This window comes from Periplaneta americana, chromosome 4, assembly GCF_040183065.1.
Source record: "Periplaneta americana isolate PAMFEO1 chromosome 4, P.americana_PAMFEO1_priV1, whole genome shotgun sequence".
Lineage (NCBI taxonomy): Eukaryota > Metazoa > Arthropoda > Insecta > Blattodea > Blattidae > Periplaneta > Periplaneta americana.
In genome coordinates this window covers 191,753,503-191,777,272 of record NC_091120.1, presented here as the reverse complement: position 1 = coordinate 191,777,272, position 23,770 = coordinate 191,753,503, and positions in this window count along the sequence as shown.

Here is a 23,770-nt window from a genome sequence, read left to right as displayed (position 1 = left end):
CACTGATGATCCCCAATAATTTCATCTAAATACGGAGTTAATCTTCTCAAAAGAATATTGGACAAAATTTTGTACGACGTCAACAAAAGTGATATTCCTCGAAAGTTACCACAGTTGGTTTTGTCCCCCTTTTTAAAAATAGGTACAATTATGGACTCCTTCCATTGTTCTGGTACAATTTCCTTTTCCCAAATAGCAAGTACAAGTTTATAAATTTCGCTATATAATGCACTTCCACCCTCTTATATTAATTCTGCTGGAATTTGATCGATACCTGGAGACTTGTACTTTTTTCAGGTTTTCTATCGCAATTTCGACTTCTGAAAGCGTGGATTCAGGTATAGGCCTAAATGGCTCAGCAGTTTGTATTTCAATTTCGTCCCGATCATTTCTATTTGGCCTATGTACATTTAGTAGTTGCGCAAAATAGTTTTTCCATCTGTTTAGGATTGGTGGAGAGTCTGCAACCAAGTCACCATTCTCATCCTTGATCACGTTTACCCTTGGTTGATATCCGTTCTTAAATTCCTTTATACACTTATATAAATCTCTAATGTTTTTATTCTTACTATTTGTTTCTACCTCATTCAGTTTTTCCTTCAAGTAACCTCTTTTTTTATTCCTAAGTGTACGACTTGCTTCCCGTCTTTCATTGAAATAATTATCTCTCTTCTCCTCAACTGGATCCTGTAAGAATTTCAATTTTGCCTGTTTCCTTCTTTCTACTACCATGCAACAATCTTTATCAAACCACGGTTTCTTTTTCTTAGTTTCATAATAACCTATGCTCTGCTCAGCTGCAATTTTGATACTATCTCTGATATTTTCCCACACGCTATTAACATCTAATTCTTTCTCAACTTCGTCGGAACTTTCTAAAGTGGCAAACCAATTCGAAATTTCGACCTGATAATTTTGCTTAGTTGCCTCGTCCTTTAATTTGAAAATATTGAATTTAGTAATATTAATTTGTTGTTCTACTCTCTTGGCTACACTTTTAAAAATACCTTAAAGGATAACCTGCATAGCAATTCATTCTGATCATACTGGCTTTAACGGTCACTCACTATATGGTAACTTCTTTCTTTAGATATGCATCCTGATAGTGCTGTATTTTCACAATTGTCTCATAATATTCTCTTTCTATTATCTAACATTATTTGAAATACATTAATTTTCTATTTTTTAGCGTAATTTGAGCATAACTTAAGGAAATTATTTCGGTTTGGAAGGCAAGGAATTCAAAAGACCTTCATTTCATGCAAACAAACATCACAATTTACAAACGAGTTACCTTTGATGTGACTTCACGTCTAGTTTCATGAGTGGACCTTAGACAACACTGGACATACAGTAACAAACACGTTGCTGGGAGGCATTATCAGTTTCGTACTCACCTGAAACAAAAGAAAGAAGGAACTTTAATTAATGAATGTATGAACAGTTAAAAAGTTATATCATATTCCAAAATGTACAATTCGTTACCATCATCCCCGCCACGTGAATTTTACACACTGTCTAAGATGTTAGAAAAGGTGCGTCATAAGATGTGGATGCAATACGACGGAGCACCAGCAGACTTTACTGTAGCTGTACGAGCCCTTGTAAATCCACCATATCCCGGGCATAAATTGGAAGAAGTGGTCCGGTTCAATGGCCAGCCCGCTCCCCTGATTTGATGCCTCTCCATTACTTGTTTTGGGGTTATATTAAAAGTGTTATTCACGAGACACAAGTAAAAGATTCCTGCAATAAATGTGGTAGCCGTCAGTTTGAACAATTGTTGGTGTAATACAATATTAAGTACTAGCCGTACCCGTGCGCTCCGCTGCACCTATTAGAAATAAATATAAAGTAATTACATAATTAAAATAGGACGTTTGATCCAGGGAACAACTTTTACAACAGCGCAAGATAATCTGCTTCGCTCATTACCCAATTTTTTTCGCATTGCATTTATTGCATATATATTTTACGTATTTTAACACGATTCAATTGAGCATAGTTAAAATTTGAATTATAAAATAATGGATTGCTAAGCTAACGTACTATTACTGCATACTAAATCAATACACTCTCGTTGTTCTTTAATTCTCTGAGATTAAAATGAGTGTACATAAATATTATTTTAAGAAATACAGAAAACGAATGTACAAAATAGTCTATCAAATTTTCTGTGCATAAGAAGCTATTTTAATCTTACCTATCCTCGATTTACTCAGACGTTACTGTAATAACATTATAGCATTATGTCCATCTAGAGAAACTACACTTTCCAATGGTGAAATAATAATTAATTATACAAATTTAGCTTCCGATATTACTTCATACAAACACAGAAACATTCTCTGTAGGCTATCTTTCATAGCTTTCGATTGTTGCTGTCCAAGGCCCCTTATAGACGAAGTCATTTGTTTTTTAATTCATTACACGGCCTTAGATGGCAAGTTATTTTAATTTTAAAAGTCATTTATCTCATTAAATATCAATCCTATCAAAATTTTTCAAAGAATAAAACTTATCGCAAATTATATTTAAGGAAACTTTTGTTATGTAACATTTTTCACAAAAATCAATAATATGCGAGATATTTCGATTTATTTAATTCATGCCCCCTTGTAACCCCCCTTTTAAATAATGTATTTTGAATGACATATAGCCTAAAATCTAAGTTACAACGAACTTAATTTATATTCCAATTTTCATCGAAATCCGTTCAGCCATTATCGCGAGTTTCATAATTTTCATACGAGCTTCTTAATTACCATTATAGGCGAGTTTCATACGACTTTTTATGCTCGACCATATTTCTAACTTGATATTATTAATTTTCTTTGTATCTGACCTTGGCCAATGTCCCGTATGTTGTGAGATGTGCGCAGACGCGAAAGTATTGATTTTTTCCGAGGAACAGATATCCACATTGACCTTGCTAGGCCATAAGAACCTACAGAGATAACATTGAAATTAAATTAGACAATGAAAAACAAGATGACAAATTGAATTTATTTGAATATTATTTACAATTAACGCTAATTATTATAGTAACAGAACATAACCTTCTGCGACAGTATTGGATTTCCAGCCTCCGTGACTTTTCGCTAATTCTCTTTCGATTGCATATCCGAGAATAATCGATACTTGCGGTTTTATAACGGTACAAAGCTGACCTGTCATTGGCTGAACAGTTGTAACCTGAGTCGTCATTGGCTGAAAGACCTGACCTTTAATGAGTAGGTGTACTTTAATGAGGTCCATTAAAGGTCTGCTACCAGGTGTATAATTACTACATTTCGGCATGGTCGAGCATAAAGACTAATATTGTGATAAACGTATAGGCCTACCGATATTTTATAAATTAAGAGATTTTTATTTTCACAACGCTTAACATACTAAATTTGCAACGTGAACAACAATATTTTGAGAATTAATACGTTATTTTCAGTGCGCTTATGTACATTCACATACTACATTAGGAACATGACAAAAGTATCATTGAATTGCTTATTGATATGTGTAAAATCTTTTTTTTTCACTTCTTTGCATAAAATATAGTTAAGGATGTGAAAAACACGCAGTGTTTAAGTTAATATCTGCGACTTTGAACGACTGTCCTTGAACTTCATTTTAATATGGCCATTACAAATGCTAGTGGCATTGAAATTGCAGTTGCTTAAAATTGAATGAGTATCCTAGCAATACGTGGAATGAAAACATCTCCTTTTATTTTTGCAGTTAATATTGCCTATTCTATTACGTTTCGTATGAGTTTTTCACACCAATTCTTATTCGTGCATAATTTTGGTGGGTCATATTTCGCAATAGTACTATTGGTTATTCATTATTAAGTAAATGATGTGTTAGCAATCCTTGTAGTTTCAAAGAATTCTAGAATTCAGTTGTATAAAACAGTTTGCTCACTATCTACAAAAATGCATCGAGGAATTCATAAAACGGTCCTGAACTGCGTAAATTATAAATTATCTAATTTCAAAGGCATATTGGTTCCGTTAAGAGGCGTGTGTGAACCAAGGAAACAGCAAAACTCTTCTGTCATTGCAGATACAGTTTTCAAGATCTTAAAATCTATCTTGAAAACTGTATCTGCAATGACAGAAGAGTTCTGCTGTTTCCTTGGTTCACACACGCCTCTTTCAACACAGTGATTCTACACACATCGTGGAGGCTTTTTGCTATATTCTATTCTCTGTTTTTAAGTGATATTACTGTTGTAACTTTGGTTTTTAACGTCATATACCAAGTGTTCACTTTTTATAACATGTTCCATTCGACCTACACGACCTGAAGATGCCAATCAAAATTGGCGAAAACGTTTGTTTTTAAATCTGTGTAAATGTTTTCAAATCTGTGTAAATTGTTATCGTAACATGTTTTATTGTGTTTTATGTTAAGTATTGTTGAATAGAATTCATTTTTCAAATAAATTATCTAGTTTTAGCCTTCGCGATCTGTAACAACAATGTAATTTAATTTTGTGTTAAAATTTCCAAGGCCTCGTGAAAGTCGATGTTGAATACAACAGACAAAAATAAAAGAACAATTGACTGTAAAAGATTTTGTATTTTAATATTATACATGAAGATTTGATCTATTTACTTTTATTTTTTATAATTTTAATTAATTTAACTTCCATTTGCACAATTTTAATGTAGCCTATGTTTTTCTCCTGGTTATGAAGGTTAAATGTGCAAACTTTGGCACATATCGGTCAAAGCGTGTAGATATGTATAGAGAACGCACACACACACACACACACACACACACACACACACACACATACATACATACCCACATTCAATTTCATATATTAAGATAATGAACAAATTAATATTCCATATTGCAGATTACACAAGAGCAACACAAACTTTTCAATTATGGAGATGAAATTATATAAGCCACCCATTCAATACTATAAATTACCAATCAATAGCTTCAAAACTAGATTTTACAATTGGTTATTAAATAATCCTTTTTATTCTGTTGATGAATTTTTCAACACAAACTTGTATGAAATTGTTTTTTAATAAATACATTTAATTGCAGTTAGTTACAATTAATATATTAAAGGTCAACTGTTTTCTTTAATTTCAAAGTTTCAAATTATTTCATGTTTACATTGAATTATTTAAATTTTACTGTTTCTTTTATTAGTGTTTTTTTTCAAATGCATTATAAGTTTTTCGAAGCCTAAAACTGTATGTCTAATGGCCAAAATAAAATGAATTGCATTGAATATGGAACTTATGCAGAGACCAAGATGATGGTGGAAAATAGAGCAGATTGGAGAATGCTGGGTTTGCAGTGAAGGTGCTGCCCTTGAGCAGAAAACGATCAATGAATTAATTAATTAATTAATGAGAATTTTGCACTGCACTTCAATAGGGTTGAGAGCAAGTCGTTGGTTAGGAAACTGTGGGAATATAAATCAACGGTCTTACTATAATTATACAATGAGTAGCTCGTTTATGAGTCGTGTGTAAATTCCTTACTAATAATCACTACATACGTCGTGTATAACTGTTACACAGCTACGTCATAGTTTCGTCATTACTTCATTACGAAAGGTAATAGAATATCTGGAGTCCTCTATTGCATCCGATAGAGCGCTCTAGTGTGCCGTGTTAAATATCGATAGTACAACTGGCTCTGATCGATTACCATACTATATATTTTGATCAAAGAGTACAAGCTACAGCAATATTATTGTAATTATTCTGTGCTCTATGGTTTGTTCTTCTGTGGTTACAATCATAAAATGACAGTCGATACAAACAGCTGTTAGAGGGTCGGCCATTTTTTTTCTATATACAACTCGTAAACAAAGGGTTTCGTGTATATAACTACTGCAAAGCAATTCCCATTGTATAGTTACAGACTGTTTATACGTCCATTGCTTATGCACGGTTTATTAGTAACGTTTTTTGTCTCAACTCTGCATAAGTCTCGTATAAAAACTATACACGGTTTATTAGTAAGACTGTAAAAGAATTGTACATAATAGTAAAACAACCACGAACAACATTTAAAAATAACACTAACACCTTAAATACCACAAAAATAAAGCGAAAAAATCAAGCGCCCAGGTGTAGATAATTGGCGAAATCTGCACAATAACACAATTTCAGCAAAAGGCTAAATGCTGTTTGGTAGCGAAAAGCCAGACTAACAATTCTAATGCAATCACTCGATGTGTATATGGACGTGTGCCGCTGTTGCCCTCAAGGAGATAAACGCAGGTATGGTTTATTCTTGCAAATCCAGCAGCCACTTACGAGGAAGCAATAAAAGCTGAAAAAAAAAAAAAAAAATCTTCCGCTATTGGATCCCGCGTAATCAGAAGACTTCGGATAAATTGCGTGTGCTGAATTGTGATGCGGTTTATCTACATTCAGGGGCAGGAGAGAATTAAAACTTTCCATCCGGCTCCCACTTACCATTGAGAGAAAGAATAGTTTTCAGGAATTTGATTCCATTAGGGCAAATATTCTGTACTAGACATAATTCTTTCAGGATCCCTCTTATGGTCTACCAAGAATGAGTATATATTCTATTGGAATCTGCAAATTAGAGAGCGGCCATGAAACTGATTGCAGAATTTTTCAGTATTATTGAAACTACATCGTCATGTTGGTGACGGCATGGTTAAACCTTCAAAAGAAAGAATAATGCACTAAAATTTAAGAGGACCAAGATTGTTGTGTTTTTGTTTTAAATGTATGTTTATAAAAAGATCTAGAATTGATTGATTTTAATACCTCATTCTAAAGTTTGAAAAAAGGGGCATGTACCGGTAATGAAATGTCAACAACACGTTTATTTACAATAGGTAATCATAACTCAATAATGAATTGTCACTGGAGGCTATTATGATTAACTGATTGATTATGCCATAATGACAAATGTCATAAATCGTTAATATAAAATCAATATAATGAGAATTATAGTGAAAAAACATCACTGGTATCGGTCGTTAACCCTCTTTGGTATGCGACTGTTAGTATAAGAAGCATGATTATTTTGTTAATTGTACGACCCAGCAGAGATTATAAAAGAAAGAAAATAATAATTTGTAGGTTAACATAGATGAACCTAATGTAATTATACGAAGCTGGTATTAACATAGGCTACATATAAAGGCCTATGTGATTTATTTAAACTTACCTGTAGGCTTTAACATTCTCGGTCCTTTCGGGTTTATTTCATTAATACTTACTTACTGGCTGGCTTTTAAGGAACCCGGAGGTTCATTGCCGCCCTCACATAAGCCCGCCATTGGTCCCTATCCTGAGCAAGATTAATCCAGTCTCTACCATCATATCCTACCTCCCTCAAATCCATTTTAATACTATCTTCCCATCTACGTCTCGGTCTCCCTAAAGGTCTTTTGCCCTCCGGCCTCCCAACGAACACTCTATATGCATTTCTGGATTCGCCCATACGTGCTACATGTCCTGCCCATCTCAAACGTCTGGATTTTATGGTCCTAATTATGTCAGGTGAAGTATACAATGCGTGCAGCTCTGCGTTGTGTAACTTTCTCCATTCTCCTTTAACTTCATCCCTCTTAGTCCCAAATATTTTCCTAAGAACCTTATTCTCAAACACCCTTAATCTCTGTTCCTCTCTCAAAGTGAGAGTCCAAGTTTCACAACCATGAAGAACAACCGGTAATGTAACTGTTTTATAAATTCAACTTTCAGATTTTTTGACAGAAGACTAGATGACAAAAGCTTCTCAACCGAATAATAACAGGTATTTCCCATATTTATTCTGTGTTTAATTTCCTCCCGAGTGTCATTTATGTTTGTTACTGTTGCTCCAAGATATTTGAATTTTTCCACCTCTTCGAAGGATAAATCTCCAATTTTTATAGTTCCATTTCGTACTACATTCTGGTCACGAGACATAATCATATACTTAGTCTTTCTGGGATTTACTTCCAACCCAATCACTTTACTTGCTTCAACTAGAATTTCCGCATTTCCCCTAATCGTTTGTGGATTTTCTCGTAACATATTCACGTCATCCGCATAGACAAGAAGCTGATGTAACCCATTCAATTCCAAACCCTCTGTGTTATTTTGAACTTTCCTAATGGCATATTCTAGAGCGAAGTTAAAAAGTAAAGATGATAGTGCATCTCCCTGCTTTAGCCCGCAGTGAATTGGAAAAGCGTGAGATAGAAACTGGCCTATACGGACTCTGCTGTAAGTTTCACTAAGACACATTTTAATTAATCGAACTAGTTTCTTGGGAATACCAAATTCAATAAGAATATCATATAATACTTCCCTCTTAACCGAGTCATATGCCTTTTTGAAATATATGAATAACTGATGTACTGTACCCTTATATACTCCCATTTTTTCTCCATTATCTGTCGAATACAAAAAATCTGATCAATAGTCGATCTATTACGCCGAAAACAGCACTGATGATCCCCAATAATTTCATCTACGTACGGAGTTAATCTTCTCAAAAGAATATTGGACAAAATTTTGTACGATGTCAACAAAAGTGATATTCCTCGAAAGTTACCACAGTTGGTCTTGTCCCCCTTTTTAAAAATAGGTACAATTATGGACTCCTTCCATTGTTCGGGTATAATTTCCTTTTCCCAAATAGCAAGTACAAGTTTATAAATTTCGCTATATAACGCACTTCCACCCTCTTGTATTAATTCTGCTGGAATTTGATCGATACCTGGAGACTTGTACTTTTTCAGATTTTCTATCGCAATTTCGACTTCTGAAAGCGTGGGTTCGGGTATAAATGGCTCAGCAGTTTGCATTTCAATTTCGTCCCGATTATTTCTATACACAAACTACAGTAACTATAAAAATGCAATTTTTAGTGAGTATTGAGCATTACGGTATAGAGTGACAAACACAGTAAAAAAATATTGCGGTTAGGAATTTATTTTTGTTAAGTTTTAAATTATGACTATTATGTAAAATCTTGACTTGTTTCACATCTTAAAGCTTCCATGCTAGTATAATATCTATGGAATACAATAGGTGAAATGAAAAATGAAAACTGAGATATTGGTATTTAACGACGTTACGCACCAGGGCATTTCGGGCCGTATTCATAGACATTCTTAGCGCGGGCTTCCGGTGGATGATCAGCGAACTAACGTTTTTCGCATTCATAAACCAGTGTTAGTCGACCTGGTTGGCGAGTTGGTATAGCGCTGGCCTTCTATAACCAAGGTTGCGGGTTCGATCCCGGGGCAGGTCGATGGCATTTAAGTGCTTAAATCTCATGTCAGTAGATTTACTGGCATGTAAAAGAAGTCCTGCGGGACAAAATTCCGGCACATCCGGCGACGCTGATATAACCCCTGCAGTTGCGAGCGTCGTTAAATAAAACATAACATTTAAACCAGTGTTAGCAATATGATATGATATGATATGAATGCTGTACAAATAACCAGTCAATAGCCGGGGCTAGTTTAGCACGCTCATAGCGCAGACTAGCGAAATGTATATGAATAGCGGAGGTTCGTAACTGAACGTTATTCAAGGTTAAAGAGACAGAAGTATAGAAAGAGAAGAGTCGATAAAAACAAAGAACGAAAGAGAAGATAGAATAAGGAAGAAAATAATTAAAAAGAGTAAATAATAGAGTTGTGTTGGAAATACGCTGTGAGTTGGTTGAAATGTACGGAGAAATTCGGACTTTACTTTTTTTTATTGTATATATATTCGGTCTTACTAATAAAAACTCTATAGACAGACGTTTAACTGTCTTATACAATGAGTAGCTCATTTATACGTCGTGTGTAAATTCCTTACTAATAATCACTACATACTCGTATGTCGCGTATAACAGTACAACTGTTACACAGCTACGTCATAGTTTCGTCATTACTTCGTTACGAAAGGTAATAGAATATCTGAGGTTCTCTATTGCATCCGGTAGAGCGCTCTAGTGTGGCGTGTTAAGTATCGATAGTACAACTGGCTATAGTAATATTATTCTAATTATTCTGTGCTCTTTGGTTTGTTCTTCTGTGGTTACAAGGCAACCATCATCATAAAATGACAGTCGATACGAACAGCTGTTAGAGGGGCGGCCATTTTTTCTCTATATACAACGCTTAAACAAGGGGTTTCGTGTATACAACGACTGCAAAGCAATTCCCATTGTATAGTTACAACCTGTTTATACGTCCATAGCTTCTGCATGGTTTATTAGTAAAGTTTTCTGTCTCAACTCTGCATAAGTCTCGTATAAAAACTATACACGGTTTATTAGTAAGACTGTTACGGTCTTACTAATAAAAACTCTATATACAGACGTTTAACTGTCTTATACTGATACAATGAGTAGCTCGTTTATAAGTCGTGTGCAAATTCCTTACTAATAATCACTACATACGTCGTGTATAACAGTATAACTGTTACACAGCTACGTCATAGTTTCGTCATTACTTCGTTACGGAAGATAATAGAATATCTGAGGTTCTCTATTGCACCCGGTAGAGCGCTCTAGTGTGGCGTGTTAAATATCGATAGTACAACTGGCTCTAATCGATTACCATACTATATTTTGGTCAAAGAGTACAAGCTACAGTAATATTATTCTAATTATTCTGTGCTCTTTGGTTTGTTCTTCTTTGGTTACTAGGCAACCATCATCATAAAATGACAGTCGATACGAACAGCTGTTGTAGGGGCGGCCATTTTTTCTCTATATACAACGCTTAAACAAGGGGTTTCGTGTATACAACTACTGCAAAGCAATTCCCATTGTATACTTACAGGCTGTTTATACGTCCATCGCTTATGCATGGTTTATTAGTAAAGTTTTCTGTCTCAACTCTGCATAAGTATAGTATAAAAACTATACACGGTTTATTAGTAAGACTGTTAATGTATATTTATTAAGTCCAGTTTTTGTTTTGCGGTTTGTCCAGGACGACAAAACAGTAACTGATGATGATGATGATGATGACGATGATGACGATTATATCCAGAAGTGACTTCAGTCTGTCGCCGGGGCAGAGAACAGCGTAGGCCATGCTGAGAGCGTAGTCATAGAGGGAGACAATACCCGGTGACAAAGAGCGGCTCACGCTGGACAGGTGTACACCGGCGTTGTAATAACAACAATAATGTTTGCAGAGTCGCTGTCAGGTGTGTTTGCTCGCGGGCGGGGACAATGTCACCAGCCTGACTCCCGATGGGCGTGTACCACACAATCACGTCTTCCAGACGTCACACTCCATTAAGCAAAACATCCACAAGCGGGGGAGAGTCTGCGACGGATTAGAAGCCACTGTAATCTGGCCATGATGCTCTTTCATTACACCCCGCTCAGCTTTGTGCAGTCCCAATGCAGAAATGCTAAGAGATTTTCAATTGTCAAACACAATTTTAATTTGTACTCTATTGCTAATTTTTAGGACTGTTTTGGTGAACGACCGCAAATATTATCAAAAAATTCAGGCTTTAAATTTCTAAACTTTTATAAGAAAATGAACTCAAAATTGGACAAAAATTACAAAGTACCACAACAAGACTTATTAGAACTTAAATATCTGATAAAGGTATAAAAAACATTACTAACAATATTTTTTCAAACCAGTTTTATCAGAGTATGAAAAAAGAAAAACAAAGAAATTCTGCGGTTACTTCATTTGGTAACCATAACATTGTTATGGTCTCTCGGACATCTTTAATATTTTTCCTGCATGTAATAAACACTTATTTCTGAAAAGTAGACTACTCTGACATGTAGAGTTGTTTAATTTAATACAATTAATTTTTTATTTGTCCTTGTACTGAAATATATGATAATAGTACATTATGCAACGAGCCTATAATGATAGTAATTAAGAATCGAGTATGGATATTTAAGAAACGAGCGCAAGCGAGTTTCATAATTTTCATACGAGCTTCTTAATTACCATTATAGGCGAGTTTCATACTACTTTTTATGCTCGACCATATTTCTAACTTGAAATTACCGGTATTCAGATGTATATATTTTATTTGTATCTCACAAGATCGGAAGTGACCTTGTTCTAGGTCGTGAATTGTGAGATGTGCGCAGACGCGAAAGTATTGATTTTTTCCGAGGAACAATAATGTCATTGACCTTGTGTAATCCGTTAAACTTGGTATAACCTTGATTATTGAATTCGACATTGAAAAACGAGATGACAAATTGAATTTATTTGCAATTAACGCTAATTATTATAGTAACAAAACATAACCTTCTGCGACAGTATTGGATTTCCAGCCTCCGTGACTTTTCGCTAATTCTCTTTAGATTGCATATCCGAGAATAATCGATACTTGCGGTTTTATAACGGTACAAAGCTGACTTGTCATTGGCTGAACACATGTAAGCTGAGTTATCATTGGCTGAAGACCTGTAGGCCTACTTTAATGAGTAGGTGTACTTTAATTACATGCATTAAAGGACAGCTACCAGGTGTATAATTAGTACATTTCGGCATGGTCGAGCATAAAGGTATAAAAAACATTACTAACAATATTTTTTTCAAACCAGTTTTATCAGAGTATGAAAAAAAAAAACAAAGAAATTCTGCGGTTACTTCATTTGGTAATCATAACATTGTTATGGTCTCTCGGACATCTTTAATATTTTTCCTGCATGTAATAAACACTTATTTCTGAAAAGTAGACTACTCTGACATTTAGAGTTGTTTAATTTAATACAATTAATTTCTTATTTGTCCTATATAATATATATATTAAAATTTGCATAATGTTTTGTGACCTAATTTTTCTATTTTCAAAAATATTGGCATTATTGCAGTCTACCTTTTGCATAAATTCATGTTAAATCAGTGTACAACATTTCACAATTCTACAGACGTGGACAAATTATTAGCAAAATTGAAGATTTTTATTATATATTTTTACAAAATATGAATCTTCAATTTAGACTACAGTTGACATTTTTGTGTATTTCCAAATAATTAGCCAAACTGAAGATTTGTATTGTACATTTTTCAAAATTTAACTCTTCAATTTGGACTACATTTGATATTTTTGCATATTTACAAATTATTAGCAAAACTGAAGGTTTTTATTGCATATTTTTACAAAATTCGATTCTTCAATTTGGACTACAGTTGACATTTTGGATATTTCCAAATTATTAGCAAAACTGAAGATTTTTGTTTTATATTTTTACAAAATTTGGCTCTTGAATGCAGTTGACATTTTTGCTAATTTATAAATTATTAGCTAAATTGAAGATTTTTATTATATATTTTTACAAAACTTGACTCTTCAATTTTAACTACAGTTGACATTTTTACATATTTCTGTCTACTGTAATGATGGAAATATGCAAAACTGTCAACTGTAGTTTAAATTGAAAAGTCAAATTTTGTAAACAGAATTATCATAAAAATCGTCAATTTTGTTAATAATTTGTCCACGTCTGTATCTCTAATGATTGTGGAGTTTTGAAATAATACGTGTAAAATTTTCAAATTTTGGAAAATTTAATTTAAAGTAAAAAGTGAATTCTTAAAATTATTATTACTAACATATTTTATACTTTTATCAGATATTCAGGCGGCCGGGTAGCTCAGTTGGTAGAGCAGCGGACTGGAAGGTCCGGGGTTCGATCCCAGGTGGTAACAAGATTTTTTCTCGTTGCCAAACTTTCAGAACGGCCCCGAGGTTCACTCAGCCTCCTATAAAATTGAGTACCGGGTCTTTCCCGGGGGTAAAAGGCGGTCAGAGCGTGGTGCCGACCACACCACCTCATTCTAGTGCCGAGGTCATGGAAAGCATGGGGCTCTACCTCCATGCCCCCCAAATGCCTTCATGGCAAGTTACGGGGATACCTTTACTTTTTTTTTATGAGATATTTAAGTTCCAATAAGTCTTGTTGTGGTACCTTGTAATTTTTGTCCAATTGTGAGTTCATTTCCTTATACAATTTTAGAAATCTAGAGTCTGCATTTTCTGATAAAATTTTTGGTCATTCACGTACATATACCCTTAAGTCTCTTAGCATTAAGAAAGTTCAGGATAACAGAGAGGGTTTGAAATTGAAAGAGTTACATCAGTTTCTTGTCTATGCGGATGACGCGAATATGTTAGGAGTAAATCCACAAACTATTATGAAAAACACGGAAATTTTACTTCAAGCAAGTAAAGAGATAGATTTGGGAATAAATCCCGAAATGACAAAGTATATGATTATGTCTCGTGACCAGAATATACCTGTAATTATCGATAAACTTTACAACGAAAATATGACAACATAGCTTGACATCACAAGTACTGATGAGTGCAAATATTGGTATATCCAATACAAAGCTTGCCGCTAAGGTACTACCTAACGATTTTAATTTATACAGGGACATCATTTTATTTTTACTTCAATTTTTTTTGTAGCTGAGTTTTTTAATGTACTTCACTCCCACCCCCTCTACTAGTAAACTTCCAACCATCCTCAACACAGAACCATGGCCGCGTATGCAGTCAGAATCGCCTTACGGTCATAGTAAACAGTACTGAGTTAGTGAATATAGTACGTTCCAGAAATACGTTCGCGTTTTCCAGTGACGAAAGAGCTTTCAATATTAAATCACATTTTCGCACAGATAGGCTACTGTCGTCCGTCTGTCTACATCGCATCCCGGTTTACCCCACCCGCTTCTGCTCGCACCTCTGTAAAGGGTAGTGGCTGAGATGTCTTAGCACTTTTCTGAGAACATTAATTTCTGTTAGGAATTGGACGTTTACGTAATATACAACACTTTAAAATAACTTAAATAAAAGAGCCTCGTTAAGTAATTAACTGTTACATGATTTCCTCCCTTTCTACCGACCCTGCGACAAAACCACTTGGACGGACAGTAGATAGCATGTCTGAGTAATTTTATCTTTTCGATCGAACAGAAGTGAAGATTGAATTTACAGTACGTAAAGTATTGTTTTATAGAGTAGGTACAGGATTATTTTAACATGAGTTACTAGTAAGAAGGACGAAACTGGTAATTGGAATTAGGTACAATAATCTATAGTGCGATAATACGCACAAAAGAACTGAACCTTGTGTCGAAAAGAACGGTCATCTTTTTTAAAAAATGTGTTTAAATATCCATATTATGATTATTTTTCAATCTTAATTCAATCTCTATATTGTACGCTAATGTGCTATAGAGAATATAATATACATTGCATAAGGAATACGTCCGCATGAATAGCTCAGTTCGTCAGTAAAAACACTCATTGTTAATACTGTACTGTATTTTGATTAAACAAAAACCTAATGAAAATTATCAAACTCCAAATCGCGATGTTTCCTAGTTTACGTAAATGGATGAACTACTTTTCTTCCCTCCTATACCTAGTAAAGTGATTTGTTTGTATTTTACGCCAGTATATTCGAACTCCAGTCGTGGAAGGGGGTAGAAAACGTTGTTTGAGATTCTCAAAGGTATAGCCAGGTTAATATTAGATATGTTAGTAAAAAAAAATGATGTCCCTGTATTATACAGTTTATTCATAAACTTACAGAATATAGGAAAGCTACTGATAGTGTTATTTATTTTTCAGTAACACTGTACACAAAGGTTTGGAAATAAGTAATGTGTTAAAAAAATATACTTATGTGAGGAAAAGGAAGAAGTATTTTAAGTTAACACCTTGCATTCCTTTCTACATAGCTGAAATTTACATTAGTAATTATTTCGTACGAATACATAAACATTTCATTAATGTCACTGAATATTCTTTAAAATAACGATATTAATGAAATTACAATTGATTACATAGATCTATATATGAGTGAACACATCATTTTCTAAGCCGTCAAGTGTTTATTTCTCATCCTGTATTACGTCATATAATAGATGGAAGTGTAAAGCACGTGATTTCGTCCCGACCGTTCTTACGAGGTGCGCAGGAAGGTGTTCATTCTTCAAGGACCCTGATATTCACAAGACAAATGTTCACCTGCCTCCTTAGAAGAACACCAGCTTTATACCCTGCATTTCATTTCCCGCAGAATATGAGATGACCCTGCATCAATGTGGAGTTTCTCCTCTCCTTTTAACATCTTTACATTCTTCACAGTGTGCACGCGAAGATATTCAAACGTGTTGAAGAAGTATAAAATAAATACGGAACCAACAGAACTTGGACGCGATTAGAGACTCTTGAGAATGTATGGGCTATTCCATATGAAATCGTTCAGTAAAAAAACCTCGCATTTTTTGTACTCTCATTTTTTCCCTACTTACACAACGTGCTGAGGGGAGTGCACTTTCAAAAATATACTACCGAAAGTCAAACGGTTTTCGCATTATTGAGCGACAAATTTAGCGTATTTTATAAAAACAAGCCTCTTTCAGCGCTCAGAACTCTGGAACCATTTACTGCAGAACATTGAACGGGAGCTCATTTTGAAGCTGACATTTGTTAGGTTATGTTAAGAAGTAATCCTTATTTTTATTGTACACAGACAGACAGATAATCTGATTTGACTTACTTTGAGGCTTTTAGGCCATTTGTAAAAATGTAAAAAAATATTGAGAAAAAACCTTGCATTATTAAGAGGGATTCGGCATTGTTTGCTTAGTGGTACGGCAATAAGTTTCGAGGGTATTAAATAGATTATTTTCACACGCCTAGACTTGAACGGCGTAGTACCCCACGCACTGGCTGAGAGCTGAAGATAAGCCAGCGTTGGACGTCATTTTACTCCTGTGTTTATGAAAACCTGTGATATAGCTAGCCCTGCCATGACTGCTAGACGACACATCACGTGTTTGTCCCCTGGCCTTGCTTGTCTCCACTACCTCCCGTCTCACAGTCAGCTGGTTAGTTCACGCGCGTACTATTTATTTTGTTTATTTGATATTTTCAACACTTTCTTATCAACATACCGACAGTAAAAAATTTGTTTATTTGTACTTTCAAAGCGGAATCTAACTATATATTTTTAAAATATGTTTTCGTGGCCAAAGGCGTCTTAATGAAGAAAGATCTAAATTTCTCCATTTCCATAAAAAGTAAGAAAAAGTGTTTACATGTCAATATAAACTTTAACTTCTCAGCATCAAAATAAACCATGATTTTGATCATTGGGTGAAAGAGTTTCGGAGCCACAACAGTTTAAAGTTGCTAATTTTATGAAAATACGATAAATTTAAATATTATTAATTTAAACACTATTAAGTTCTGATGCCTCAAACTTTGCACAAAGCATTGTATCACAGTTGTCTACGGACAGAAAAAGTTGCATTGTATTTAAAAATTGCAAGGTCAATTTTCTCTATATTTCGATCGATTTGAGATGGAATAGCCTGTATGCAGTGTTTTGTTGGTTGCTGAGAACACGTTCTAGGCGAGTATGTTCAAATTCCCAGTTCTCCTGTGCCTATAGTGGAATTTGTAACGAGGATACGGGAGATTCTCCTCCCCCCCCCCCGCTGCAAAAGACAACTCGTCACTGTGCTCATATTGGTCACTGCTTATCCCGGTCAGAGATGATAATTTTCTTTGCACTGCATTTTCTTACAAATGACTATTAGTATTTATACCTACTTTGAGATTAAACTCATTCATTTTATTAATTCAGTCCTATGGAGTACGAAAATTGTCACGCACTCGTCACAGCTCACAATCATCGCCTACGAAAGTCATCGCTCTCATATTTGTCATCTATTTTCGTAACAACTCGTATTCGTCGAAACTCAAATTCGTCATTGCCCAAATTCGTTATCGCCCACATGCTATCGCCAGGGGCAGGTATTTATGGAGATTAATTTTATCATTTGTGCTTTTTAATACTGGTGTCGGCGGAGATTGTTGGAGATTAAATGTACTCTCAGCGTAAATTAATGGAAATTTTGGAAAATACAAGTTTTTGGAATTGGAGTATTAATTCAGTATGAATATTATTTTCCGAATAATTAACAATAAAGGTTCGTTGGATTCTGGTAAAGGTGCGGTATGGCCAATAGACAATAATTGTTGGATTGAGACTGTATTTAACACACATTCATTAAAAACGGGGGGAAAAAAAAAAACTTGCAGCCCTCAAATTAACACTTTCGAATTATTAGTGAAATTTTGAATTCTCAGTCTTTTGAATTCACTAATGTACATCTGAAATACCATGTAATGTAGCCTACTTGGATATATAATAAATTCAAGTGAAAAAAAAAATCCGAAAAAAAAAAAAAACTGATAGGTTCTAATATGAAATGAGCTATGAAATGACGCAATAGTAATAATTCGCTAATGTGTTCATATTTCGTTATTAGAATTCTATTTCGCAATTTTTCGTGATTGTTTTATCCGCATATTATTAATCAGAATCACTTAATTCGTAAAGATTAGTAAAAAAATCTATTGTATATTTATTATGTCGTGATTTTCGCGATCTCCATAAATACACGGCCCTAGCTATCGCCCTTAATTGTCACCTTTCACATTCGTCAAAGCTCATTTTCATCCTAGTCCATATTCGTCATTGACATCATTTGTCATATTCCCAATTCGTCACACATCACATTCGTCATTGTCACATACGTCATCGCCTTCATTTGTCACATTCGTCATACGTGAAAGCTCACATTCGTCATTGTCCATATTCGTTATCGTCCTCATTTCAACATCCTTATTTGTAATTCTCCGCATTCGTCACAGCTCACATTCGTCATAACATACATTCCCCATCGCCCTCATTTGTCATCTCCATTCGTAACTTTTCACATTATTACTGTTATTATTATTATTATTATTATTATTATTATTATTATGTTACGATATACTTATTAGTATTACACTATGTTCTAATAGAACATATTCATGACTATTATGTAAAAGTGTTTAAAAGAGTTAATGATAACGAACAACCTCAATAAATTATTATTTTTAAACGGTTAAACTTCAACATATTCACATCACACATATATTTTAGGTTAAACTAAATCGATTGCAATAATTGTCAGTTTTTAGTTTTGCTGTAGATTTCGCAATTTAAATTAATTACATTAATCTGATTAATAACCTAAAACTAACACGCTCTTCCACAAATGCTATGAATTTCAAATGTAGAAAAAAATGTGTCGACTAAGTAGCACTTCAAGCAGAGAGAGAGAGAGAGAGAGGGAGGGTGGGAGGGAGGGAGGGAGACAAAGAAATCAGAGAATAAACAAAAAAACACACTTATTAAAAAATTGTTGTATTCGAACTACTACATGATTCGATTAAAAGAATGCTCAGAGGAAAGTGTACGTCTGCGCAACAGAATATACACAACCTGCTGATTTGCCCATAGGAGAGTTGTTGCGGCATCAATCGGAGGTAATCGGAGGTCTCCGATTGAAAGAGTACAAACAACTGCTCCGGAGACTACCTAATCATGCGCAGCACTACGATTTGTCGTCACACATGCTAATCACTGCTACAGACGGAGGACTTTCTCATAAACGTTTTCCTTCTTCTTTTTGTTCTCTTCTTTTACCTTCCTCGTCTTCAGGATCTTTCAGCAGAGACTTTAGACACGTCTCAGTCAAATAAGCTCATTCTGCTACGTGCCTTAGTGTTCGTACTATTTTTCTCCAATTCCCACTTCAACATAATTTAATTTACCGGGATAAGAATTCAGAAAGAAGAGCTGGCCCGAAAATCTCACGAAATCCTCTGTCATCTATCTTCAAAACTATGGGCAACGTTCCAGCAATGTTTCGTGCCCTCAAAACCGTCTTAATACCGGCAATTGTTTTTGCCGGCACATCGCTGGCCACAGTGACCCAATTTGAGTATTGAATGTGGCCTAATTCAGGCGGTTATGGCTCCGGAAGGCCATGTCTCATACGCGAACTTGCGCATTTAAGCCACGGAGCACGTGCCCTCATTCCTCTTTTAAATTAGTCTTGAAATACTCTCGTCTGCTCCTAACGAAGAGATAGTGGCGGAGGATGTCTGCCAACCCGCCCGAACGCCCGCCTGCATCACCGCCCCCAACCCCGGCCAAATCGTAAATTCCACTTTAAACAAACCCCACCCAACCCTCTTTTCTCCGTCCTTTTCCCATACAGCCCAACGTACATTTTGTTTTAAAGTAGCTGTGGTAGTAGCAACTAGTAACCAAGGGAGTCTGCGTGCGACAGTGGCTTAAAGCACATCGGATAGCTCCACGTGCAGGGTAATAAACATCTTTCACTAAGAGAGCATCGATTGCCTTCTCCATCGTCAAAACATATTTGCATTTAGTCTGAATTTTCTGCACGACAGATACTTAATACACCCAATCGATGCAGAACGTTTTCAACCACTAACCTACAATGTCTGCCAGTCACATATGTTTTGTTGGCATTAAAAATCACGATAAAGACATTAAATTCAGAGAAATCTTGTAAAATTTAATTACCAATTTGTATTATTGTTTTGTAATTGTGCTTTTCATGTGTCTTTATTGGCGTGTTATTTTGTGTTTTGTATTTGATGTGGTGGTGGTGTTTGTGCTGTTTTATATACAGGGTGTTTCCGAGGTGGTGTTACAAACTTTCAGGGATGATGGCGAAGGGCACATGTATCAATTTGAGACAAGGAACCCTGGTCCGGAAATTGCCGAGTCGAAAGTTACAAGCAAAATAATTCAGTGGAAATGAAATAATTTTATTCCCCTGTACACATTATTTATGTATTTACTGTATTCATCTGACGTTGTATACGTTGTGTACTTACATTATTCCATTCAGTGCGCTGTCTGAGGGATGGGGACAGGAAACTACACTAAAGCAATGCAGATAGCGTAATGTGTAACGGACATGATCGGTCCTGATATGCACGTCTGTAGACAGCAGTGTATGTGTGCAAGTTGCAGTGTCCAGTCGATCAGTCCCAGTGAAATGGAGGAGTACACGAGAGCGGAATAAGCAGACATGATTTTCGAATACGGATGAGCCAATGGGAACAGCAGATAAGCTCACAGATTGTATCGGGGCAAGTACCCACGTAGGAGACATCCGGCCCATATCATTTTTCCACGACTGTTCCAAAAGTTAAGGGAAGGAGGGCACGTGGTGCCAAATTACAATTCCATTTCCACACAATTATTTTTGCTTATAACTTTCGACTCAGTCATTTCCGGACCAGGGTTCCTTATCTCAAATTGATACATGTGTCCTTCGCCATCATCCCTGAAAGTTCGTAACACCACCTCGGAAACACCCTGTATATTGTGTATAAATTATTTTTGTTCACTTTCATACTACAGTAACTTTACCACAGGATATCTGGCCATTTGTTGTGTAATAATTCATTCATTCAACCGATACAAAACGAGTTACGAAATAATTTTAACCTTCATAAGATGTATCATAAGATCTATGGAATATTACATATGGATATACGATAATCGTGAAATTCAATCCTTTTACAATTAATGACAAAAATAATTAATTGAATGTGCAACTTCTAAAAGGGTAGGCATCTCTGAAAAGTAAAAATATTTAGGAACTAAAAACACTGATTTAATTTTAAACCGCTATTCCCAGAACAACAAAACTTCACAGTTACCATTTTAGGATCGAAAACACAATATAATATGAAGGAAAAAAATATATAAATATATATTTAAGATATTATATGATTTCTTCTGGCTTTTTTCTTTGGAGATGTGATCTTTTCGAAATGCATGGAAATAATTTTTTTAATAAATAAGCAAGAATTTAAAAACAGAAATGGTTAAAACAATAACACAAGGCATAATATAAAAAAAATATATGTATTGTCAAATTCCCGTATTCCCAAAGAGATCATACAGTAAAATCCTGAAGAAGAGGGAGAGAGGAAGATCTATGAAGAGATGGAAGAACCAATTTCTTTGAGAGGACGGAATAGATAGAAAGGCCTAATCCCTAAAGATGATGATGATGATGATGATGATGATGATGATGGTGATATGTATTCATTGTCAATGTATTGCATTACTATTGCAGTTAAATTTCAATGATGCTTATCTTACAACGCGTGTTTCTTTAATTATAAATTTAAATAATAGTAATATTTTTATTCAATTGTTTCTATCAGCTTTTGTCTGCAATTGTTTAATCCAAAGTCTCCTAAAATTGATGCACTGAAGCATTAAAATTTCCCTTTATTCAGTACACATACATTGTCAACAAAAGAGGTAATTAAAAAAAACAATAGTTTATAAATTCCAAAAAAAAAAAATATATATATATATAATTTTGTACGTAATGAAACATGGGGAATCTAAAAATGAGGAAATAAGTACGTGGTACCATTTAAACAAAAACAGACTCCTTGGCACAACCTTTATAAATGAAAATCATAGTATTTGAATACATATTCAAAATATTCCAACTTTTGCTACCCTACAACTTTTGTATAAATAATTTCTTCATAAAATTAGAAATAAGACAGTTACAAGCATTGTTCCATACTTTTTACTCAACCTGTATACATCCACTCATAATGACACATCAGTTGCTATGGTAATATTCGGTTTGCAATGATAAGTAATAACAGCTCTGGATAATACGCACACAATCACCTGCAAAAAGGTTTCACCTATCCAAACAATAAAACTCGCAATTAGATAATCTCAATTTACATGTAATACAATTCCGACTAATTCTAGATAGCCCATTTGCACATCATTGTTAGTAACGTAATAAAACCAATAAAACTGGATTCCTGATATTAACTTGAATTAAAAAATCAAATTAGAAATTAAGCCCTGTGTAAAACATACCGATCACGATACGCATACTGCTAAAGGGATTTAAGAATTTCTTTGAAAACCAATTAATACCGTAACAACGTTCATTCACACAACATAAAAATAACATTACCGACTGTAAATTTAATTAAGAGATTAAATCTTTGCGATGCAGTCATACTTTCAGTGACGTCAAAGAGTTCATGTTACGGAGCTATGGTACAATAAAACTATCAACTTAATTACTTATGGCTTTTAAGAAACCCGGAGGTTCATTGCCGCCCTCGCATAAGTCCGCCATCGGTCCCTATCCTGAGCAAGATTAATCCAGTCTCTACCATCATATCCCAACTCCCTAAAATTCATTTTAATATTATCCTCTCATCTACGTCTCGCCTTCTCAAAGGTATTTTTCCTTCCGGCCTCCCAACTAACACTCTATATGCATTTCTGAATTCGCCCATACCTACTACATGCCTGCCCATCTCAAACGTCTAGATTTAATGTTCCTAATTATGTCAGGTGAAGAATACAATGCGTGCAGTTCTGAGTTGTGTAACTTTCTCCATTCTTCTGTAACTTTATCGCTCTTAGCCACAAATATTTTCCTAAGAACTTTATTCTCAAACACCCCTAATCTCTGTTCCTCTCTCAAAGTGACAATCCAAGTTTCACAACCGTACAGAACAACCGGTAATATGACTGTTTTATAAATTCTAACTTTCTGATTTTTTGACAGCAGAGTAGATGACAAAAGGAAATTAAACGCATAATAAATGCATTTCTCATATTTATTATGCGTTTAATTTCCTCCCGAGTGTGTAAAGTTTGTGAAAAGACAGTTAATCACGATAAAAAAAAGTATTTTATGCTCGACCATGCCGAAATGAAGCAATTATACACCTGGTAGCAGCCCTATAATGGACCTCATTAAAGTACACCTATTCATTAAAGTTCAGGTGTTCCACCAATCAGAAAACACCATTGTAGCAATATGAAAGCGCAAGTATCGATTATTCTCGGATATTCAATCGAAAGACAA